This window comes from Nilaparvata lugens, chromosome X, assembly GCF_014356525.2.
Source record: "Nilaparvata lugens isolate BPH chromosome X, ASM1435652v1, whole genome shotgun sequence".
NCBI classification, from domain to species: Eukaryota; Metazoa; Arthropoda; class Insecta; order Hemiptera; family Delphacidae; genus Nilaparvata; species Nilaparvata lugens.
This window is the reverse complement of record NC_052518.1, coordinates 9,166,304-9,192,778: the sequence shown is the minus strand read 5'-3', so window position 1 is coordinate 9,192,778 and position 26,475 is coordinate 9,166,304. Positions and strand designations below refer to the sequence as shown.

The following is a 26,475-nucleotide window of genomic DNA, read 5'->3' as shown; positions in this document are numbered from 1 at the left end:
AGTCATTAGAAGTTTATGATAACAACATTTATATACACAAATTAAAAAAAAAAAATTGATAACCTATGATGTAGAAATTTTAGACATAAAAACATTTGTAATAGGCTACTAATGGGGAAAACCCCGTTTAAATTAAGAAAATAAGAATGAAAGTATATAGGAAATTTTTTAACATAACTAATTGTTCTCCATGATTGATTTGATTATCCAGGAGCCACTTTTTTTGTTTTCGATTTGAATGAATTGATCGGAACTGTTTCTTTAATGGCTTTAATAAATTGGCAGTTTATTGAAAATTTTTGGTCCTAAATATGTGGCTGACCTCTGAGCAGCTGATGTTGTCATCCTGGGAATTGCCAAGTCCATGTTCCTTCTGCGTGTTCCTTGCGGGTGATTCAAATTGATGAAAGAGTTGTGGGTTCTTTCTGGTGAATGTTAGAAGTCTGTGAATGTAAATCTGTCTGATGCTGAGGATGCTGAGCTCCGAGTATAGTAGTACTGAAGGGAAGAGTAGATGTTTGCGTCCTATTATCCTCAAAATTAGCTTCTGAACCTTGAAGATAGGATCGATGTGGCAGAAATTTGTAGCTCCCCAGGTCAAAATGCCATATCTTGCTATGGACTCGACTATTGCATAATAAACATTTTTTATCATTTTTGTTGATGGTAGCTGTCTGAGTTTGATGAATATTTGTAAATTATTTTTCTGATTTTAGCCGTTTGATGTAAGATGTGTTTATCCCAGCGAATTAATTCATCTATTAAGACTCCTAAATATTTTATATTGTTTGTGCGCTCTATTGAAGGACAATTACAATTCATACTGTCCAATTTGCAATGATGTAGATTGATTGTCTGCTTAGAAGGCTTCTTGGAATCTATCAGCTATAAGGAAAACTTTTTTGTACTATTAATGTAATAATTAAACAAAGATCATAGGTCATATTATACTTCACACATCAAGGCAAATACTGATCTTTAATATTATTGAAACAAATAGAAAGTTATCAAGTACGGTACCTTTTTTATTTCATTATATCACAACTATTTAATAGTTTCAACTCAGAGAAATTTTCAAGTGTCACTTAGTGAGTTGGAACAAGTATTGTGATTTGATAAAATAAAATGGGAACCATACTTGGTATTTTTTCTTGTGTTTCAATAATTTTTTTTTTTAGATTACGTCCTAAAGACTCCAGTCATGGAGTATAAGACAAGTCATGTTATTACATAATAATTCTAACACTAAGTAGTTCAACCTAGTTTAGGTTTGAAAGGAATTCTTGTAGCCTATACTATAAAAAGCTCTATCAACTAAATATTTTTTCATTTGTTTTTTGAAAATCTTCAAATCATCATTACTTTTCAAGATTTGAGGTAGCTTGTTATAAAATTTCCTACCAATATAATCTGGTTTTTGTTCAAATAACCTACTATTGTGACCCATTATATGATAATCTGCTCTGTTTCGCGTATTATACTCATGAACATCTGAATTCTGGATCACACCACTCGTTTTCACATGCATTACAACTTCATATACATACAAAGATGGCACAGTTAATGAACCAAGCTTTTTAAATAAAGGCCTACAAGAGTCTAACCTATTCACTTTCTCTATACATCTGAGTGCCTTCTTTTGAATCTTAAACACTCTGTCCATATTTTGTTTAGATGAATTACCCCATACTAAAATAGCATACCTAATATGAGATAGTATAAGTCCATGGTAAGCAGTTAACAGTATTTTTTATCATTCAGCCTAGCAAGCTGCCGCAGGACAAATACCCCAGATGATATCTTATTACATATCCTCTCAATGTAAGGATGCCATGTTAATTTCCTGTCCAATAAAATTCCCAAGAATGCTACTTTCTCTTCTTGGTCTAATTCATTTTCCTCTACAAACACATTTATTTCTCTATCCTCTACTGAATTATATTTACTTTTGAATTGTAGGAATTGACATTTCTTACTATTTATTGTTAATTGCCTTTGCTTCAAGAATTGGACAATTGACTGTACTCCAGTAAAAGCATTTATTTCTAGACTATCTAATAGATAATTGTTAAAGATAAGCGATGTGTCATCAGCAAACAACAGAGCTCTGTGATCTTTTAACTCTTTTGGTAATTGGTTCACATACAACAGAAACAGTAAGGGACCCAGAATTGAGCCTTGAGGTACTCCAGCCTGGACCTCCAGTTTTTGAGATTTAATTTTTACTATTTCATTCCCATCCACCTTGGTAAGCTCAACACACTGGTTTCTACCTATGAGATATGATTCAAACCATTTTAGTTCTATACCATTCACACCTACAGTTTTTAGTATTTCCAATAATATTCTATGGTTCACACAATCAAAAGCTTTGGATAAATCAAGAAATATTGCGGCTGCCTTCTCACCTGAATCTATTATATCTATTAGTCTTTCAACAAGGGATACTATTGCAGTCTTAGTAGATTTCCCTTTCTGGAACCCATGCTGTTCATCACATATGAAATTAATTTCTTCCAGGTGCATCAATAATCTATTTAAAACTACTCTTTCAAAAATTTTACTTATTATATTTAGAATACTAATGGGTCTATAATTTTCAACTCTTTCAGAATCACCGCTCTTGAAAATTGGCAAAATTTTTCCTTGTTTCAGATCATCAGGGAAAATACCCTGCTCTAGTGAAGTATTAAGGAGATGCAATAAAGGGTCCAGTAATTCATTTTCACATTATTTTAAAATTTTGCTTGAGACCCCATCCAATCCTACTGTTTTTTTGTTATTCAAATTTTTTATTATTCTTGACAACTCATCTCTTGATAATGGATGAAATTTAAATACCTTTTCAATTGGCTCAGCATTTAATGTAGTTGTATTATAAGTATTAGTGTTCAGTGACTTTTGGAGATTATATGCAACCTGTTGATAATATTTATTGAAAAAGTTACAAATGTCTATACTATCATCCATATAATTTCCATGTTCATCGATTATCCTAGGGACATTAGTAACTGTATCTTTTTGAGCTGCTCTCCTATTTCTATTAATTACCTCCCAAACAGCAGAGTTAAAATTGGTACTAGTTGTTAATATTTCAGCTGTTTTCTTACACTTAGCTTTCCTCACTTCTTTTGCATAGTTTTTCTTTAGAAATTTGTATTGACTTCACTCGGAACATCCCTCACTAATTTAAATTCCTCATAAGCTTCCCTAACAATATTTCTTTGAGTAAGAATATCTTCAGTTATCCATTCATCTACTTTGTTTAATTTACTTTTTACTTTGACTTTTTTTATCGGACAGCATACACTAATGTGAAATCTTAGAGTATCAATGAATTGCTTATATTTGTAATTTAGGTTACAACTGTTATAAACACTACTCCAATTTTCTTGAAGCAGTTCCTGCTTCAAACAATTTATATTTCCTAGCTCATATTGCTGAATTTCTTTCACAAAAGTTTTTTTTCTGCTTGGATTCTGGCCCTGCAACATCTAAAATTTGATAGTTATGATCTGATCTGAGCTACCTAACCTGACATTACAACCTTCTATATTTGTGAGGATATTATCAATAATTGTCTGTGAAGTTCGAGTTACTCTTGTATATTCGTGGACCTTAATTTCTAAATTATTCATATTAATAATATCTCTAATATCCTCTGTCATTTTATCCTGCCTGGCAAAATTGGTATTGAAATCTACTACTATAACATTTGTGAAACGAGCGGTTGTAATTTCCAAAAGTGTATGGAGCAGCCCACAAAATTTTTGCCAGTCTCCATTTGGTGACCTATAGATACCTAACACTGCTACCTCAAATCGATCATCAATTTTTAACCTTAGTCCCGTCACCTCTAAATCCATCTCAACAGAAAATCTCTTAACAAAATCCAGTTCATAAGTTTGGGTATGTTTAGCATTGCTAGTGAATATACATACACCACCACTTCTATGAGCTATTCTACAAAATTCTGATCTCAGTGAATAGCCTGGAATCCTAACTTGATTTATTTCCTCTATTTTTAAGCCATGCTCTGTGAAAATAACAATGTCAGGATCCTCCTGTTTAAGAAATACTTCTAATCTGTCAATTTTGTTGCGAAGATACTGAATATTTTGATGATAAATACTAAAAACCTTACCATCTTGTGCTACTCTATCTCTAGCATTTGTAGCTATTTCCCTTTCACTGTTTTGAGCCATTTACTAAAAAATCGTTATTTGTTTTTTGACTGTTTTTAAACCAGAGGATTGCAAACGGCTTTCAATCAGCTCTGCCAATCTATTACAAGAGATTACTTTGCCAGATCGATTTAGATGCAACCCATGATAGTGAAGTTATGTCTTTTCAGCCTTTCATTTAGAAAACAAATCCCCAGTTGTTTAGAATTCTTATTTTTTAGGCTGTTGATTGTATTATGGATTGATTTGTTTGTCGAATTGATTGCTTCATTTAATTCTGGCCTATCAAACCTATTAGGAATAGTACTTATTATTAAGTTTGTTTTTTTGCTGAGTGGCACAATTTCCTTGATTTTTTCTGTTACTTGAGGTAGATGATTCAAGTTAGTAGTTAGTTAATATTTCAATAGCTCTGAAGAAACTTACTATTCTTTGATTATAGTGGGCTATTCTATTTAAACTTACTCGAAACTGTTGATAGAATTAAAAAGATGTTGGAAAAAGTTCTAAAAGCTATAACTGCATTGTACATTATTCATGCCATTTCATTAATTGACAATCATAAATAATTATATTACAGGGTTGGGCAGGGAGGTATGGATGATTTGAAATAATAGTCACACACTCATTTTTAAACATATTTTTTTAGTGTGTACCTTGGATGTTTCCATTATAAAAATTAAAGAGGAAAAATTAAAACATTGATTATGTACGAAAAATAACATCTGTTAAAAGTTGTCCGTTTTTGTCCATACTTCGCTGAAGCATTGCATGTGGTACAGCTCGAATTTATTGTGTTATTGTTTCACCCAGGGCTTCAAGGGTTCGTGGTTTGTTTGAGTGTATGGAAAAAAACGGACAACATTCAGCAGATGTTATTTTTCGTACATAATCAATGTTTCAATTTTTCCTCTTTAATTTTTATAATGGCAACATCCAAGGTACACACTAAAAAAATAAATTTTGAATTTCATTTAAAAATGAGTGTGTAACTGTTATTTCAAATCTTCCATACCTCCCTGTCCAATAATATAATAATTGAGAGAAGACAACAGGCATAGCCCAAAACTGTCTTTCTCCCAAATTTTCAAGTATAAGTTTCGAAAAAGAATTAGGTTATAGAACTAAAAGCATTAAATTCTCTTAAATTTTATGTACAATTTCCTGCATTTTCCTTATGTTTCCATTCAATTTTATATAAGTTCAATGAAATTCGAAAGCCCTCCAGTAAATACTGTGACTATAAAGATTATAAAGATATAGCATTACAGATTATAAAGATTACAGCATTTGGGCAAAGATCACTAGGATATTTAGGGCCTACAATATCTAATAGAATACCATTAGAAATCAAAGGAGAGGAAAATTTCAATAGCTTCAAAAGAAAAATTAAACATTGGTTATTCAGTATTGGGATACAAAGTAGTGAGGAACTAATAGTAAGTAGGATTTAGATTTAAGTAGTATTCTTTTTAAATAAGGTAATTTATAGGTAGAAATTAGTACCCTACCTCGTTAATATCTTTGTACTAGGTGATGCTTAGGGCAATAGATATAGTTTTAGATTTTTGTATTATCTGTTGTAGCATAAATTAGTATTAATTTGATGATAACCTCGACACATATATTATATAGTGAGGTATCATTTTGTAATCCCTGAATATTGTTGAAAATGTGTGAAAAAATAATATGTAATGTATGAATTTATGAATAAACTCCTCTGGATGTGTCGTCCAACATCCAGAGAAATTATTATTATTATAGTAAACAAATTGCCAAGTATAATAAGATCACCCATATACTTAGAGGTATAAGGTATGGCTTATATTATAGGATATTTCTCTCCCAAATTTGGTAGCATAAAGTATATAGCCTACTATTCCTAATTTATATTCTTGGATCACCTCTAAGACAAAAACGTTTTTTTATCACCCCTAGATGTGTAGATTTAGAAAATTTAAAGTTGATTGGGAAGGGTGTATTTCGATTATCCCAGGTGCTCGATTAGTCCAGGTGTTCGATTATCCCAGGTCGGACTTTCCCGATTGGACCAGGACCTGGTATAATCGAACTACTGGGTTAATCGAAGCATTCGATTATCCGTAGTCAGTATCTTAGTATCGTAGAGTTCTCAGCGTCAGATAGTTATATGTATTAGTTTTAGTGATTTATATTAAGAAGAATACAAATTTTACCGATTTTATTTTCCATAGCCACAACACCAGAATTAGAAATCTGAATTTTCTTCTCGTTCCCAGAATGAACACAGCTTTTAGTCAGAGATCTGTACAATATTTAGGTCCTAGAATTTACAATAAAATCCCGCAGATCGCAAAGGACAAAATAAATATAAATAGATTTAAAAGAGCAGTACGGAATTGGTTATATGATACTGGCATTTACCAGACCGAGGAGCTCATTGTAAATAGGATATAGAATGAACTACTGTCTTCTTTTTATTCTACCTTTTATTAACTAACAAACCTTTATAACTAAAATTACTAATTACATTTTTTATACATGGTTTAGAAAAAAATATTATGAACACCTCGACACATATTATTATAGTGGGGTATCATAATTAGAACTAAGTTTAGTATTAGCAATTTTGTATGTATAATATAATAATTAACTCCGCCATGCCGGTCGCAAGCCCGGGGCCTTATCTTGCAAGCGATAGGGAAGGAGATACACCTCGTTAAAAATCCGGGGTCCATCTGGCTCCGGATGGTAGCACCCTGTAAGGGCCCCTGCCCAGGGTTACGGGTTAAAACTGGCCAACGGTCTCGAAGGCGGATGAGGAGAAATCACAACGGCGGAGTCTAGGAAGTTGAAACATTTCACTGGGCGTATCCAACAACTGGCGGCAAAGATCCCAGAGAAGAGGCGATTGGAGACATTGTGTTGAGGAGGCCAAGGTCCACCCAGGACTGTAGAGCCAACTAAAGAAGAAGAAGAATATAACAATTATGTATATGTTTTGTCAATAAACTCCTCTCGTTGCAATTCATTGGCAATCAGAAAAATTATTATTATTATTTCTCTTTTAACTTCTGCGTATGTGTTGAGGCTGTTGAGGTGATTGGGGATGCTGTTGAGGATGTTCGGTACAAAGTAGTCTGGTGTTCTATAGTGCAAGTGTCTTATTTATCTCTTTTCTGTATAGGGCTACTTGTAATATAAATATAAAGAAAATAAAAATCTCAGTACCTTTTTTTGAAATATTTCATCACAACATGTTTCGGACATTCATGCCATTTTCAAGTGATAACTTGCAAAAAAAAGGGTACTGAGATTTTTATTTTCTTTATATTTATGCAAATGTCTTGTATTGTATCTATTTTCATTGGTCTGTCTATAATGATTTTCGAAGTAGTATTTCTGTAGTATTATGAATTTGTACAAGTTTTTGAAGTTGAGTATATGTATTGTATTTGTGTCTAGATTCTGGAAAAAATGCTTCTTATTCTGTCAGTTAGTTGAACCACTGGATTCAAGATATAATTTGGAGCATGTCCATAAACGGTTATTCCATATCTTATTTGAGATTCTACTAGGCTAAGGTATACTGTACGTTTTACTTCCATTGGTAGCAGATATTTAAGTTGGAGTAATAATAATAATAATAAGTGGATAAGTAGTAATAAGTAAAATTAAAGTAAATAAATAAAGTAGAAAAGTAGACTAATAAGTAATAATAATTAAAGTTAAAGTGAAGCGAGAGTAAGATGGAAGATTAGTCTTCAATAGCATCATTACAGCATGACTCTTTTCCTGGAAAGTAAACAAATACAATAATCAGTTATCTGATATCTATTGACAAAATTCACAATATTTAACAATGTAAAACAGAGCTGAATGTATATATACCGGCTAACCCAGAATAACGGGAGCATTTGAAAAAGCCATAAAAGTGGGAAAGGGCAAAAATGATTTTACTCAAACTAATGTAAAGTTCAAGACTTGCCATTTGAGAATTATTAATAGCATCTATCACTTTTTGACAATTACTTTTTTAAGATGGCTTCCTCCTGCACGAATACACTCTTAAAATCTGTGCTGAGATTCCTGAACGATTGCTGCAACATTTTAGCTGGGATATTGTTAATTTCATTTTGAATTGTCTGTTATGATTCAACCACAGTTATTGGTCAAGTTGTGAAAACGTTTGATTTGAGATAGCTCTACAAACAGAAAATCGCAGGTGGACAGATCATGGGACCAGGAAACGCAAATGTTGCAGCGATCAATAAGGAATCGTCAACACAGATTTCAAGAGTATATTCGTTCAGGAGGAAGCCATCTTAAAGAAGTAATTGTCAAAAATTGATAGATGTTATTAATAATTCTCAAATGGCAAATTTTGAATTTAACATTAGTTTAAATAAAATAATTTCTACCCTTCCCACTAATGTTTTTGGCGTTTCTAAAAGTTCCCGTTATTCTGTGTCACCATGTATATTAAAATGTATTAATTTCAAATAAGTTGAAAAATTCTACAAGTGACATATGCTGCTCTTTTTGATTTAAATAATCAATTTATATTAATTACTTTCTGAATTGAGAAACCATATAATTATACTGTATACTTCTCCAAGTATATCTCAGAAAATATCTACAATCTAGATACATCAAGTAAAATGTATGACTTTTAGTATCTTTTTCGCTTTTTTAAGGTTCAAATGCAAGGCACAGAACTCATTTTGCTCCGTGAAGCGCTTTGTTCTGTACCTGGCAGAGTAATTAATTGCCTTTCACACAGTATTAGATTATTTTATTTATTTATACATTGATAGTTACAACATTATTCTCAACTATGAATGATTGGGGAAGGAACAGGCTTAAAGCCTAAAACTGTAGATCATTATATGATTATGATTATTATACATAGAATTTATTGATGGAGTGTGGAGGATGTCGGTCGTGAGGATAGGGAGTTTTGGAGAGTATTTATACCATCAGGATGAGAGAAGGATGTATAGAGGAAAGCCACACAAGGAGGAGTTGCCGATCAGTTGGGAGGAATGTGTTTTCAGGTTGTCAATGACGTAGATTTCCTTACCATTTTACTGGGTAGAAGTTATTTTCTCCAATAATACTTTTTGGAGGTTTTTTCTTCTACCATTTTTGTCGATTATAATGAATGATGTTGAATAAATGCAGGTTCTGAAAACCAGATTGGTTGAGTTCAAAGCCAGAGACCGGTGAGTGAACGTGGCTCTGAGCGAAGCACTGTTTGGTCGTTGAACGATGCATATACTCACATGCAGCGCTACTGTACTTGCAATTGAAATCAGCCATTGAGGGGACAACCTGGAAGATTATTACATACTAAAGATCTTGAAGATTTTTGTAATCTATAATATTACAAATATATATATATATATATATATATATATATATATATATATATATATATATATAATATCTCGCGCTTAAGTAGCCTTCAATTTCAAGAAAAAGCTAGCATAGGGAAGGCATAGGCATTGTGGGTTTATACCTCTTAAAGGTTTTTGGTCTAACTGATAAGAAAAAATACGTCATTTCCGGTTCGTTCACTGATCAGTTCATCATACTTTTCTACCGATGGAAAAGAACGTTAACAGAGACATGGCTGAAAACGAGGTTGTTTACAAATAATGGACTCCATTATTATTTATTTGGGAGCAGAGAAATGCATGATTACATAAGTTCAATAACATTTAAAATATCTTACAAAGCATTCAAAACAACTCTAATCACTTGTTGGTTTTCCATTTTCATTGATTATACAATGAGATAAGTTGGGTTCTAGTTTTGTTTACAAAAATATAAGCAGCAGGGGAAACATCTGTCTCATAAGCAACCGTTCATCCACAGAATACACACAGAATGGAAGGTATCAATCTAACCAAGACTTGAGCGCTCCAAGACCACGACACGTGACTGCATCATCTTGTTAGAAATTAAAATTACTGCTATATTACAATGCTAAATTTTCTTTTAAGACGGCGGATTTTGGCGTCAGGATACTAGCCGAGTTTCCATTCTGTGGTTCATTCTGTGATAAGGTTTTTTACTGAACGTAAAAAAAACACGATGGGATTGATCAGTGGCTTTGAACGCAACCATTGTAGCAGAACTTAAGCAGAAAAAAGCAAGAATGGAACACAAGTTTTATTTTCCATAAGATAACAAATTAGTATAATAGGCTTCGTCATTGAAATAAACATGAAATCAAGGGTTTGAAACTGTCCAACCAGATTATCAAATCAAGTTAACCGGATTAACCTGTTCAACAGGTTAAGATCCATGCGCCTCCTACTCCCGTTCTGTAAGGTTGGCAACTTTAAAAGACAAAATCCTTTAAATATCATTTAAGAGTTTGAAAATCGCTTTCCGGTGGTTTGGAAACCACCTGAAGCTACTGGTTCACTCATTGCCCATCATCATCAGTTTCATTAGCCACGCACAAGCCTGGAACTCATTTGGACATCTGCATTAAATTTGAGTTATTCTGATAACAAAATTAGCCGACTAAGTTTCAACTATTTTTTGTAATTTTGTCATCAGAATAAGAGTCTAGAAAAAATCTATTGTAACCGATAATTTGACAGCTGGTATAATGACCATAAGTGTGAACTTGAGCCCTTCTTCTTTGACATAAAAGCAATATAGCTAACACTTCAAATTCATATGTTGCCATAGCACTTATCTATATAAATAAAAATCGAGCCTCAAATTTTGACATTCAATAACTTTTTTAAGTGTACACCGAATTTCATGATTTTTTTAGTTGTGTTCGTTATGTTCAGGACCAGGTTTATGGCCTATCAAATTAATACTCCGACTTCAGGACTCTTTCCTACGGTCCTTCAAGGTTTACATGTAACCCTCATGGGAGAAGATTTGTGAGCTGGCCACATACAGAAATAAAAATCAGCTGTTATAATCATTGCGTCATACAACAACTGTCGGTAGATAGTAGACAAGAGTGTGTGCTGCTCCATAACAGCCCATGTATTTCATTCTAAACGCCCCGACTAAAAACATAATGACTGTTCTGTGTGTAACCATCCAGCAGTGTTGCCTCAGGTTAAAGACTTACATGCTCTAGACATTGCTTTGTTTCGAATAATTGTGCTGTCTTCGGTGTTCAGAATTAATTGATTTTTAGTGAATTATTTATTTTGCAGTTGGAACATTATCTATATAAATAGAATGCCGCATCGCGCCTCCTCAGGTGTGCATCCAGCTTAAGTTTGTCACGAGATGCATTAACTATTTGCCGGTACGAAGTTCGCCGTACCAGCTAGTACAACATAAAAATCTAATGAATCGTTGAATTAAATGAACTATTTGCAAAATTAAAGTAATTATGCATGAACTGTGAGCTGAGTCAAGTCTGCATTGCCCCAAACTTGGACTTTAAATTAAGTTACAATAACACTTGTTCAAATCGTCTGTGGTTTCCATTCTAGTTTCATATATCACGTGATGGTTGAAAATGAATAGTGGAATCTCCATATGGTACATCTCAATGGATCGCTCAGGAAATGTTCTATTACGATTTCAATACTAGATCGGGGTGTACTATATCGCGGTTGAATGAGGAAAATATATACTATATAGGGGTTCGGCAAAACCTCTGTATAGTACATGTTTCATTGAAGAATGACCTGGACATGGAACAACTGCCTCAATAAATGCAGGTTCTGGTCCCAAGATTTCTGACAACAGAATTGATTTTTAATTGAGTTTGGTAATTCAATAAAAAAGTATAATTCATGTGGAAATTCCCAAATTTATTGGAATTTAAACCGTACGGTTTGCAGACGTCTGCAATTTTCACTAGCAAGTGAATAGGTTACTATACAAATATGCTTCCATTTCCCAACGACTCATCACTAATCACTTATGCATAAAACAATGATCTTTATGAAATCGTGTGTGTTCTGCCAAGAGTGATCAAGTAAAAAAATGAATAATTTGTGTAAAAATCATAGTACTTACATTGGTTCGCTATTTCGGCCCACCCGGCTATTTATTTTCACCGGTAGGCCTTACCCCCCATATCTGGGAGGCATTTCTCTGTCCGCCACCTGGGGTGGATATATCTGGGCATTAGTACTCAGCTGTAAACAAAAAAAACCTCAATTTATTGCATGAACTGTAGCTGAATCAAGTCTGGGTCCCCCCCCCCAGTCTTGAACTTTCAATTAAATTACAAGAACACTTGTTCAAATGTTGTTGGTTACTATTCTAGTTTTATAATATGAAATATTTGAAACTTTGTAATCTATGCTTAATATTTGAAACTTTGTGAAATGTGCATGTAATGTGTTCTCATATTTATGTTATTTATTTTATACTGTAATGTTTTTTTATTGATGTAATTATATTTTATTTCATATTGATGTATCTTATGTGTGTGTGTGTGAATGAATAAATAAATTGAAATTGAAAATTGAAATATATTATAACACTTTATAATATCGAGTGTGTACTGCCAAAAGTCAAAAAATGAAAAATTTGTGTGAAAAGCACAGGTCTATTTGAATTTTCACTCTGATATTTCAGTCTCTAAGCATTTCCAATAACATAGTCACTCATATTATTTCGGACTTACGATGAATTATCACATAATTATAGAAAAAATGGTATTTTCTGACTTGGTAATCAATGCTTTTCTGATTATACATTATTTGGTCACTTTTTACTGAATTGGAAGAATTACTTGACAAATAAGATTAGTAAGTTTTTGTAATATAAATAACCTATTTCTTATTAATAGAATAGAATTGGAAGAATTACTTGACAAATAAGATTAGTAAGTTTTTGTAATATAAATAACCTATTTCTTATTAATAGAATAGGCCTATATTATTCACAACATGGACTTCACAAAATGATTTTGTTCTGAAAGTTCAGTAGTCCTTTCAATTCCGACTACACGAGACCGGGCTGTGGTTGGAAAGACCTAGGAGCAAGAAAAGTTTTTGGGTCAAAACATACTGCACTAAATTTGAAGGATTGTACAAAAAGTACACACAATATTAGATTATGATCATTATATAATTATGAATATTATACGTAAAGTTATTGAGGGAGTGGAGTGGAGGATGTGGGTCGTGAAGATAGGGAGTATTGGAGGGTATTTATTCCATCAGGGTGAGGAATGGATGTATACAGAGAAGCCACACAAGGAGGAGTTGCCGATCAGTTGGGAGGAATGTGTTTTCAGGTTGTCAATGAAGTAGATTTCCTTACCATTTTACTGGGTAGAAGTTATTTTCTCCAATAATACTTTTTGGAGGTTTTTTCTTCTACCATTTTTGTCGATAATAATGAATGATAATAAATTATAATAAATGCAGCTTCTGAAAACCAGATTGTTTGAGTTCAAAGCCACAGATCGGTTAGTGAACGATGAGACCGGTGAGTGAACGTGGCTGTTCAAAATCGTTCTGTTCCTGCATTTCCTTTAGTTCACATTTTGTCCTATGCTGAAATAGAGAAGTTGAATATGTATTTTTCATTTATTTATTCATTATATAATTAGGTGATAAATTATAATATTTTAACCAAAATAATCATGGAATTATTTATATACCTCAGATACTCATCCAACAATATATATATTTGTCAAGATTATGATGAATGATTTTGAATAAAACAAGATTATAATGAATGATCTTAAATCAAACAATATTAAGAGGCGAGATTTTATGAAACTACGACATTATAGCGTTCCACTCATTAGGATTGGAACAATTTTTGAGAGAGATTCATAAAATGTATAAAATAAGCAGTCAATATGCTATCAAATAAATGAATAAAAATTGAAATTCACTGTCAAATATAGCATTAGAAAATTTATTTGACCTATTACATCTACCTTTGATGGCCAGAGTTTTCAAAAGATATGCAACATGCATAACTATACATTTACGTATACATTATTATTAACTATAACATATACAATATGTATAACTGTCAAGATTATAATGAACGATGTTGAATAAATGCAGGTTCTGAAAACCAGATTGTAGCAAAACTTAAGCAGAAAATAACAAGAATATAAAACAAGTTTTATTTTCCATAAGATACAAATTAGTATAATAGGCTTCTTCATTGAAATAAACATGAAATTAAGGGTTTGAAACTGTCCAACCAGATTATCAGAACAGGTTAACCGGATTAACGTGTTCAACAGGTCAAGATCCATGCGCCTCCTACTCCCGTTCTGTAAGGTTGGCCACCCCAAGATTCAAACTCCTCTAAATATCATTTAAGAGTTTGAAAATCGCTTTCCGGTGGTTTGGAAACCACCTAAAGCTACTGGTTCACTCATCTCCCATCTTCATCAGTTTCATTGCCACGCACAAGCCTGGAGCTCATTTGAACATCTGCATTAAATTTGAGTTATTCTGATAACAAAATTAGCCGTCTAATTTTCAACTATTTTTAGTAATTTTGTCATCAGAATAAGACACTAGAAAAAATCTATTGTACCGATAATTTGACAGCTGGTATAATGACTATAAGTGTAAAATTGAGCCCTTCTTCTTCTATTTAGTGGCATCCCGACACATATTCATATATAGTTGGGCCACATTTTCTTAGATCAGCAAAATAATCAACCAATTGTATTAATACTTTGTAAATAATTGTAGCTTATATGCTTTTTGTAATCATGTCCATATTTTGAATAAATTCCTCTGGTCGTGTTGTACCCTCGACCAGAGAAATTATATTATTATTCTTGTTATGAAAGAAATATAGCTAAAACTTTAAATTCATATGCTGCCATAACATTTATACAACATAAAAATTTATGAATAGTTGAATTTAATTAACTTAAAGGTTATGTGCTCCAGCCACTACCAGACTATCGAGCGGCTCAAACTTCTCACTAGAGACGCACGGCTGTTTAGAGTCGTTGCTAAGGAATTACATCTTAATAATAACAATAAAACATGAAAAAGGATTATTCACTTACAGTCTTCCCAGCCGGGGTGAGGCGCCCGATGGAAGACTAGCATCCCCTCACGGGCACCCCACCCCCCGTGTTCAACCTGTTCAACAGGCTCCATGCGCCACCTACTCTCACTCTGTAAGGTTGGCCACTTTAAATGCCAAACTCCCATAAATACCATTTACGAGTTATATAAACTCTCATTTCCGACTTCACGGGACCGGGCTGTGGTGGATTGACCTAGGAGCAAAGAAATTGTTGTGGGTAAAAACATACTGCACTCAATTTCAAGCTTTGAATTCAATAAAAAAGTATAATTCATATGAAAATTCCCACATTTATTGGAATTTAAACCGTACGGTTTGCAGACGTCTGCAATTTTCACTAGCAAGTGAATAGGTTACTATACAAATATGCTTCCATTTCCCAACGACTCATCACTAACCACTTATACCTAAAACAATGAACTTTATAAAATCGTGAGTGTACTGCCAAGAGTGTTCAAGTAAAAAATGAATAATTTGTGTAAAAATCATAGTACTTACATTGGTTCGCTATTTCGGCCCACCCGGCTATTTATTTTCACCGGTGGGCCTTACCCCCCATATCTGGGAGGCATTCCTCTATCCGCCACCCGGGGTGGATATATCTGGGCATTAGTACTCAGCTGTAAACCAAAAAAAAAACCTCAATTTATTTCATGAACTGTAGCTGAATCAAGTCTGGGTCCCCCTCAGTCTTGAACTTTCAATTAAATTACAAGAACACTTGTTCAAAAGTTCTTGGTTACTATTCTAGTTTCATAATATGAAATATATTATAACACTTTATATAAATAATATCATGTGTGTATTGCCAAAAGTGATCAAGTCAAAAAATGAAAAATTTGTGTGAAAACCACAGGTCTATTTGAATTTTCACTCTGATATTTCAGTCTCTAAGCATTTCCAATAACATAGTCACTCATATGATTTCGGACTTATGATGAATTATCACAGAATAATAGACAATATGATATTTTCTGACTTGGTAATCAATGCTTTTCTGATTATACATGATTTGGTCACTTAAATGAAATGGAAGTATTACATGACACATCATATGAATAAAAGTAGTAAGTTTTTGTAATATAAATAACCTATTTCTTATTAATAGAATAGGCCTATATTGTTCACAAAATTTACTACAAAAATGATTTTGATCTGAAAGTTCACTAGTCCTTTCAATTCCGACTATACGAGACCGGGCCGTGGTTGGAAAGACCTAGGAGCAAGAAAAGTTTTTGGGTCAAAACATACTGTACTAAATTTGAAGGATTGTACAAAAAGTACACACAATATTAGATTATGATCATTATATAATTATGAATATTATACGTAAAGTTATTGAGGGAGTGGAGTGGAGGATGTGGGTCGTGAGGATAGGGAGTATTGGAGGGTATTTATTCCATCAGGGTGAGGAATGGATGTATACAGGGAAGCCACACAAGGAGGAGTTGCCGATCAGTTGGGAGGAATGTGTTTTCAGGTTGTCAATGAAGTAGATTTCCTTACCATTTTACTGGGTAGAAGTTATTTTCTCCAATAATACTTTTTGGAGGTTTTTTCTTCTACCATTTTTGTCGATTATAATGAATGATAATAAATTATAATAAATGCAGCTTCTGAAAACCAGGTTGTTTGAGTTGAAAGCCACAGATCGTTGAGTGAACGATGAGACCGGTGAGTGAACGTGGCTGTTCAAAATCGTTCTGTTCCTGCATTTCCTTTAGTTCACATTTTGTCCTATGCTGAAATAGAGAAGTTGAATATGTATTTTTCATTTATTTATTCATTATATAATTAGGTGATAAATTATCATATTTTAACCAAAATAATCATGGAATTATTTATATACCTCAAATACTCATCCAACAATATGTATATTTGTCAAGATTATGATGAATGATTTTGAATAAAACAAGATTATAATGAATGATCTTAAATCAAACAATATTAAGAGGAGAGATTTTATGAAACTACGACATTATAGCGTTCCACACATTAGGATCGGAACAATTTTGGAGAGAGATTCATAAAATGTATAAAATCAGCAGTCAATATGCTATCAAATAAATGAATAAAAATTGAAATTCACTGTCAAATATAGCATTAGAAAATTTATTTGACCTATTACATCTACCTTTGATGGCCAGAGTTTTCAAAAGATATGCAACATGCATAACTATACATTTACGTATACATTATTATTAACTATAACATATACAATATGTATAACTGTCAAGATTATAATGAACGATGTTGAATAAATGCAGGTTCTGAAAACCAGATTGTAGCAAAACTTAAGCAGAAAATAACAAGAATATAAAACAAGTTTTATTTTCCATAAGATACAAATTAGTATAATAGGCTTCGTCATTGAAATAAACATGAAATTAAGGGTTTGAAACTGTCCAACCAGATTATTAGAACAGGTTAACCGGATTAACGTGTTCAACAGGTAAAGATCCATGCGCCTCCTACTCCCGTTCTGTAAGGTTGGCCACCTCAAGTTCCAAACTCCTCTAAATATCATTTAAGAATTTGAAAATCGCTTTCCGGTGGTTTGGAAACCACCTAAAGCTACTGGTTCACTCATGTCTCATCATCATCAGTTTCATTTGCCATGCACAAGTCTGGAGCTCATTTGGACATCTGCATTAAATTTGAGTTATTCTGATAACAAAATTAGCCGTCTAATTTTCAACTATTTTTAGTAATTTTGTCATCAGAATAAGACACTAGAAAAAATCTATTGTACCGATAATTTGACAGCTGGTATAATGACTATAAGTGTAAAATTGAGCCCTTCTTCTTCTATTTAGTGGCATCCCGACACATATTCATATATAGTTGGGCCACATTTTCTTAGGTCAGCAAATAATCAACCAATTAAATATAAAGAAAATAAAGATCTCAGTACCCTTTTTTGAAATATTTTATCACAACATGTTTCGGACATTTATGCCATTTTGAAGTGATATGATGAAAGAAAAACTTTTTATTTATAAATAAGTGAACTTCATATCACTTGAAAATGGCATAAATGTCCGAAACATGTTGTGATAAAATATTTCAAAAAAAGGGTACTGAGATTTTTATTTTCTTTATATTTATATTACAAGTAGCCCTATACAGAAAATAGATAAATCAACCAATTGTATTACTACTTTGCAAATAATTGTAGCTTATATGCTTTTTGTAATCATGTCTATATTTTGAATAAATTTCTCTGATCGTGTTGTACCCTCGACCAGAGAAATTATAATATTATTATAATTCTTGTTATGAAAGAAATATAGCTAATACTTTAAATTTTATATGCTGCCATAACACTTATACAACATAAAAATTTATGAATAGTTGAATTTAATGAACTTATAGGTTATGTGCTCCAGCCACTAGCAGACTATCGAGCGGCTCAAACTCCTCACTGGAGACTCACGGCTGTTTAGAGTCGTTGCTAAGGAATTACATCTTAATAATAACAATAAAACATGAAAAAGGATTATTCACTTACAGTCTTCCCAGCCGGGGTGAGGCGCCCGATGGAAGACTAGCATCCCCTCACGGGCACCCCACCCCCCGTGTTCAACCTGTTCAACAGCTCCATGCGCCACCTACTCCCGTTCTGTAAGATTGGCTACTTTAAATGCCAAACTTCTATAAATACCATTTACGAGTTATATAAACTCTCATTTCCGACTTCACGGGACCGGGATGTGGTGGATTGACCTAGGAGCAAAGAAATTGTTTTGGGTCAAAACATACTGCACTTAATTTCAAGCTTTGAATTCAATAAAAAAGTATAATTCATATGAAAATTCCCACATTTATTGGAATTTAAACCGTACGGTTTGCAGACGTCTGCAATTTTCACTAGCAAGTGAATAGGTTACTATACAAATATGCTTCCATTTCCCAACTACTCATCACTAATCACTTATACATAAAACAATGATCTTTATAAAATCGTGAGTGTACTGCCAAGAGTGTTCAAGTAAAAAATGAATAATTTGTGTAAAAATCATAGTACTTACATTGGTTCGCTATTTCGGCCCACCCGGCTATTTATTTTCACCGGTGGGCCTTACCCCCCATATCTGGGAGGCATTCCTCTATCCGCCACCTGGGGTGGATATACCTGGGCTTCAGTACTCAGCTGTAAACAAAAAACTCAATTTATTGCATGAACTGTAGCTGAATTAAGTCTGGGTCCCCCTCAGTCTTGAACTTTCAATTAAATTACAAGAAAACTTGTTCAAACCCCTCAGTCTTGAACTTTCAATTAAATTACAAGAAAACTTGTTCAAAATTTCTTGGTTACTATTCTAGTTAAATAATATGAAATATATTATAATACTTTATAATATCGTGTGTGTACTGCCAAAAGTGATCAAGTCAAAAAATGAAAAAAATGTGTAAAAACCATAGGTCTATTTGAATTTTCACTCTGATATTTCAGTCTGTAAGCATTTCCAATAACATAGTCACTCATATTCTTTTGGATTTATGATGAATTATTACAGAATTATAGAAAAAATGGTATTTTCTGACTTGGTAATGAATGCTTTTCTGATTGTACATGATTTGGTCACTTTTTACTGAATTGGAAGAATTATTGACAAATAAGATTAGTAAGTTTTTGTAATATAAATAACCTATTTCTTATTAATAGAATAGGCCTATATTATTCACAACATGGACTTCACAAAATTATTTTGTTCTGAAAGTTCAGTAGAACCTTTCAATTCCGACTTTACGAGACCGGGCCGTGGTTCGAATGACCTACGAGCAAAAAAGGTTTTTTGGGTCAAAACAACCGAATACTGCACTAAATTTCAAGAATTGTACAAAAAATACACACAATATTAGATTATGATCATTATATAATTATGAATATTATACGTAAAGTTATTGAGGGAGTGGAGTGGAGGATGTGGGTCGTGAGGATAGGGAGTATTGGAGGGTATTTATTCCATCAGGGTGAGGAATGGATGTATACAGGGAAGCCACACAAGGAGGAGTTGCCGATCAGTTGGGAGGAATGTGTTTTCAGGTTGTCAATGACGTAGATTTCCTTACCATTTTACTGGGTAGAAGTTATTTTCTCCAATAATACTTTTTGGAGGTTTTTTCTTCTACCATTTTTGTCGATTATAATGAATGATGTTGAATAAATGCAGCTTCTGAAAACCAGATTGTTTGAGTTCAAAGCCACAGATCGTTGAGTGAACGATGAGACCGGTGAGTGAACGTGGCTCTGAGCGAAGCACTGTTTGGTCGTTGAACGATGCATATCACTCACACGCAGCGCTGGTATACTTGGAATTGGAATCGGCCATTGAGGGGACAACCTGGAAGATTATTACATACTAAAGATCTTGAAGATTTTTGTAATCTATAATATTACAAAAATATATATATATTATATAATATCTCGCGCTTAAATACCTCAATGGTAGCCTTCAATTTCAAGAAAAAGCTAGCATTGGGAAGGCATAGGCATTGTGGGTTTATACCTCTTAAAGGTCTTTGGTCTAACTGATAAGAAAAAAATACGTCACTGATCAGCACATCATACTTTTCTACCGATGGAAAAGAACGTAAACAGAGTAGCTGAACGTAAACAGACATGGCTGAATACGAGGTTGTTTACAAATAATGGACTCCATTATTATTTAGGGAGCAAGAAATGCATGATTACATAAGTTCAATAACATTTAAAATATCTTACAAAACATTCAAAACAACTCTAATCACTTGTTGGTTTTCCATTTTAATTGATTATACAATGAGATAGGTTAGGTTCTAGTTTTGTTTACAAAAATATAAGCAGCAGGGGAAACATCTGTCTCATGGAAGGTATCAATCTAACCAAGATTTGAGCGCACCAAGACCACGAACGTGACTGCATCATCTTGTTAGAAATTAAAATTACTGCTATATTACAATGCTAAATTTTCTTTCAAGATGGCGGATTTTGGCGTCAGGATACTAGCCGAGTTTCCATTCTGTGATCAGGTTTTTTTTACTGAACGTAAAAAAAACACGATGGAATTGATCAGTGGCTTTGAACGCAACCATTGTAGCAAAACTTGAGCAAAAAATAACAAGAATATAACACAAGTTTTATTTTCCATAATACACAAATTAGTATAATAGGCTTCTTCATTGAAATAAACATGAAATTAAGGGTTTGAAACTGTCCAACCATATTATCAGATCAAGTTAACCGGATTAACGTGTTCAACAGGTTAAGATCCATGCGCCTCCTACTCCCGTTCTGTAAGGTTGGCCACTTAAAAAGCCAAAATCCTCTAAATATAATTTGAGGATCTTCAAGTATCATCTTAGATCTCAACTCTCATCATCTGTATCATTAGCCACGCACAAGCCTGGAGCTCATTTGGACATCTGCTTTAAATTTGAGTTATTCTGATAACAAAATTAGCCGTCTAATTGTTAACTATTTTTTGTAATTTTGTCATCAGAATAAGACACTAGAAAAAATCTGTTGTAACCGAAAATTTGACAGCAGGTATAATGACCATAAGTGTGAACTTGAGCCCTTTTTACTTTCCTTGCACTACTACCATAGGTAAGGAAAGTATTGCTTTCCAAAAAAAATTAAGGTACCCCAATTTCAAGTTTTCTATACGTTTCAAGGTCCCCTGAGTCCAAAAACATGATTTTTGGGTATTGGTCTGTGTGTGTGTATGTGTGTGTGTGTATGTCTGTGAACACGATAACTCCATTCCTAATTAACCGATTGACTTAAAATTTTAAACTTAAGGTCCTTATACCATGAGGACCCGACAATAAGAAATTCAATAAAATTCAATTCAAGATGGCGGAAAAAATGGCGGATAATTACTAAAAAACCATGTTTTTCACGTTTTTCTCGAAAATGGCTCTAACGATTTTCTTCAAATTTATACCATGGATAGCTATTTATAAGCCCTATCAACTGAAATGAGTCTCATTTCAGGGAAAATTTCAGAAGCCCTATCAACTGGCATGAGTCTCATTTCTGGGAAAATTTCAGGAGCTCCGTAATATTCTTGAGAAAAATGGCGGATAATGGCTAAAAAGCCATGTTTTTCACGGTTTTCTCGAAAACGGCTCTAACGATTTTCTTCAAATTTATACCATGGATAGCTATTTATAAGCCCTATCAACTGACATGAGTCTCATTTCTGTGAAAATTGCAGGAGCTCCGTAATATTCTTGAGAAAAATGACAGTTACTAAAAAACCATGTTTTTCACGATTTTCTCAAAAACGGCTCTAACGATTTTTTTCAAATCCATACCCTGTATAGTTATTTATTAGCTCTATCAACTGACATGAGTCTTTTTCCTGGGGTACTACTGGGGGGTCCACCCAATCCTTGAAAAATGGCCTTTGTAACCTCCTTCTCGTGCATGAGGTAGGTAGGAAAACGGTTTTTACTTTTTCTTCTTCCATATACCGTGGTAGAGCAGTTTATAAAAAGAACACAATCATAGTCAAGATATTTCATCTGTAGAACAGCTGTTTTGACGAATTTCAAAAAAACATCGAATTTCACAATATTTACATAAAGGAAAAAGTACTCTGAAAACAATTGTATATACACATATACAGTAGTCTGATCGTAGTTGCAAATATGTTGCCGTCAATCGTCATTATGTTTTTCTCCTAAATTATTCTCGTTTGATATTGAGGCTTAGGTTTATTTAGCGAACTATATTGGAAATTTTAAGGTAGGGTTATAAAAAGGGCACTTTGTTCCGTGGATGTTTTTTTTACAAGAGAAATATTTGATCAAAATAAGGGGAAAGGTTTTTAAGCGAAAATAGATGTAAAATTTTAAATAGTTCAATGAGCAAGGAAAGTTGTGTGAGTGTACCACACCAGATTTTTCTTTTTGTTATAAAAGTAATATAGCTAACACTTCAAATTCATATGTTGCCATACATAACACTTATCTATATAAATAAAAATCGAGCCTCACGTTTTGACATTCAATAACTTTTTTATGTGTACGCCGAATTTCATGATTTTTTTAGTTGTGTTCGTTATGTTCAGGACCAGGTTTATGGCCTATCAAATTAATAATCCGACTTCAGGACTCTTTCCTACGGTCCTTCAAGGTTTACATAACCCTCATGGGAGAAAATTTGTGAGCTGGCCACATACAGAAAAAAAAATCAGCTGTTATAATCATTACGTCATACAACAATCGTCGGTAGATAGTAGACAAGAGCGTGTGCTGCTCCATAACAGTCCATGTATTTTATTCTAAACGCCCCGACTAAAAACAAAATGACTGTTCATCCAGCAGTGCGGCCTCAGGTTAAAGACTTACATGCTCTAACGACATTGCTTTGTTTCGAATAATTGTGCTGTCTTCGGTGTTCAGAATTGATTGATTTTTAGTAATTTTTTTATTCTGCAGTTGGAAAATTATCTACATAAATAGAATGCCTCAGGTGTGCATCCAGCTAAAGTTTGTCATGAGATGCATTAAACTATTTGGCGGTACGAAGTTCGCCGGGCCAGCTAGTACAACATAAAAGTCTAATGAATCGTTAAATTAAATGAACTATTTGCAAAATTAAAGTCATTTTGCATGAACTGTGAGCTGTGAGTCTGGATTCCCCCAGTCTTGAACTTTCAATCAAGTTACAAGAACAATTATTCAAAAATTCTGGGGTTTTTATTCTAGTTTCATATATCACGTGATGGTTGAAAATGAATAGTGGAACCTCCATATGGTACATCTCAATGGATCGCTCAAGGAATGATAGGGGTGCGGCAAAGCCTCTGTATAGTACATGCTTTATTGAAGAATGACCTGGACATGGAACAACTGCCTCAATAAATGCAGGTTCTGGTCCCAAGATTTCTGACAACAGAATTGATTTTTAATTGAGTTTGGTAATTCAATAAAAAAGTATAATTCATGTGGAAATTCCCACATTTATTGGAATTTAAACCGTACGGTTTGCAGACGTCTGCAATTTTCACTAGCAAGTGAATAGGTTACTATATAAATATGCTTCCATTTCCCAACGACTCATCACTAATCACTTATACCTAAAACAATGAACTTTATAAAATCGTGAGTGTACTGCCAAGAGTGTTCAAGTAAAAAATGAATAATTTGTGTAAAAATCATAGTACTTACATTGGTTCGCTATTTCGGCCCACCCCGGCTATTTATTTTCACCGGTGGGCCTTACCCCCCATATCTGGGAGGCATTCCTCTATCCGCCACCTGGGGTGGATATATCTGGGCATTAGTACTCAGCTGTAAACCAAAAAAAAAACCTCAATTTATTTCATGAACTGTAGCTGAATCAAGTCTGGGTCCCCCTCAGTCTTGAACTTTCAATTAAATTACAAGAACACTTGTTCAAAAGTTCTTGGTTACTATTCTAGTTTCATAATATGAAATATATTATAACACTTTATATAATATCATGTGTGTATTGCCAAAAGTGATCAAGTCAAAAAATGAAAAATTTGTGTGAAAACCACAGGTCTATTTTGAATTTTCACTCTGATATTTCAGTCTCTAAGCATTTCCAATAACATAGTCACCCATATTATTTCGGACTTATGATGAATTATCACAGAATAATAGACAATATGATATTTTCTGACTTGGTAATCAATGCTTTTCTGATTATACATGATTTGGTCACTTAAATGAAATGGAAGTATTACATGACACATCATATGAATAAAAGTAGTAAGTTTTTGTAATATAAATAACCTATTTCTTATTAATAGAATAGGCCTATATTGTTCACAAAATTTACTACAAAAATGATTTTGATCTGAAAGTTCAGTAGTCCTTTCAATTCCGACTATACGAGACCGGGCCGTGGTTGGAAAGACCTAGGAGCAAGAAAAGTTTTTGGGTCAAAACATACTGCACTAAATTTGAAGGATTGTACAAAAAGTACACACAGTATTAGATTATGATCATTATATAATTATGAATATTATACGTAGAAGTTATTGAGGGAGTGGAGGGTGTGGGTCGTGAGGATAGGGAGTGTTGGAGGGTATTTATGCCATAAGGATGAGGGATGGATGTATAGAGGGAAGCCACACAAGGAGGAGTTGCCGATCAGTTGGGAGGAATGTGTTTTCAGGTTGTCAATGACGTAGATTTCCTTATCATTTTACTGGGTAGAAGTTATTTTCTCCAATAATACTTTTTGGAGGTTTTTTCTTCTACCATTTTTGTCGATTATAATGAATGATGTTGAATAAATGCAGCTTCTGAAAACCAGATTGTTTGAGTTCAAAGCCACAGATCGTTGAGTGAACGATGAGACCGGTGAGTGAACGTGGCTGTTCAAAATCGTTCTGTTCCTGCATTTCCTTTAGTTCACATTTTGTCCTATGCTGAAATAGAGAAGTTGAATATGTATTTTTCATTTATTTATTCATTATATAATTAGGTGATAAATTATCATATTTTAACCAAAATAATCATGGAATTATTTATATACCTCAAATACTCATCCAACAATATGTATATTTGTCAAGATTATGATGAATGATTTTGAATAAAACAAGATTATAATGAATGATCTTAAATCAAACAATATTAAGAGGAGAGATTTTATGAAACTACGACATTATAGCGTTCCACTCATTAGGATTGGAACAATTTTTGAGAGAGATTCATAAAATGTATAAAATAAGCAGTCCATATGCTATCAAATAAATCAATAAAAATTGAAATTCACTGTCAAATATAGCATTAGAAAATTTATTTTACCTATTACATCTACCTTTGATGGCCAAAGTTTGCAGAAGATATGCAAAATTCAAATTTAGATGAATCAATTTTTACTTGATTGTATCGCGATAAGTCTTCCATCCAAGACATTAATGGATATTATAGCATATTTCCACGATTCTTGTACTATCAGTAGACCTATAAGTCCTGCTACTGCCCTACAAGTCAAGTTAGTTTCCAATGCACCTCAGTTTCATGAGTGATAGTCATGAGTTCTTATACTTTCCATGTTATACAGTAGACTCCGGTTACAAGCGGTTGAAGGGACCATCCGGTTATGAGCGCTATAACCGGCGTAGCGCTATAACCAGAGTTGTCATTTATCAACAGTGAAAATGGGTTCTAAGACAATCAAACACTAAACAGCTATTGAAATTGAAATTGAAATTTATTCATAACACTGACAATTTACAAACAAAAGTAAATGAACTTAACAAATCAGTACAATAATTTTGAAAAAAATAAAAACTAAAATACATAATATAATATT

The 26,475-nt window shown here is 33.3% G+C and overlaps 1 long non-coding RNA gene across 9 annotated transcripts in view; it reads right to left on the bottom strand.

Moving 5' to 3' along the window:
* Nucleotides 1–6,329: 6,329 nt before the first annotated feature.
* Nucleotides 6,330–26,475, bottom strand: part of LOC111063899 — a 30,016-nt gene continuing 9,870 nt past the window's right edge. Inside the window, exons 1-11 of one of the 9 annotated variants that reach the window (XR_005573130.1) lie at nt 24,354–24,478; nt 20,265–20,536; nt 19,220–19,341; nt 18,700–18,914; nt 16,695–16,930; nt 15,687–15,808; nt 15,166–15,381; nt 13,434–13,669; nt 12,177–12,298; nt 9,247–9,497; nt 6,331–7,126 (exon numbers count right to left, since the gene is read on the bottom strand). This is a non-coding gene — a long non-coding RNA (uncharacterized LOC111063899). Of the gene's footprint in view, nt 7,959–9,246; nt 9,498–12,176; nt 12,299–13,433; nt 13,670–15,165; nt 15,382–15,686; nt 15,809–16,694; nt 16,931–18,699; nt 18,915–19,219; nt 19,342–20,264; nt 20,537–24,353; nt 24,479–26,475 lie in introns of those variants that run through there. The other 8 variants (XR_005573129.1, XR_005573127.1, XR_005573128.1 and 5 more) reach the window with 8 other exon arrangements.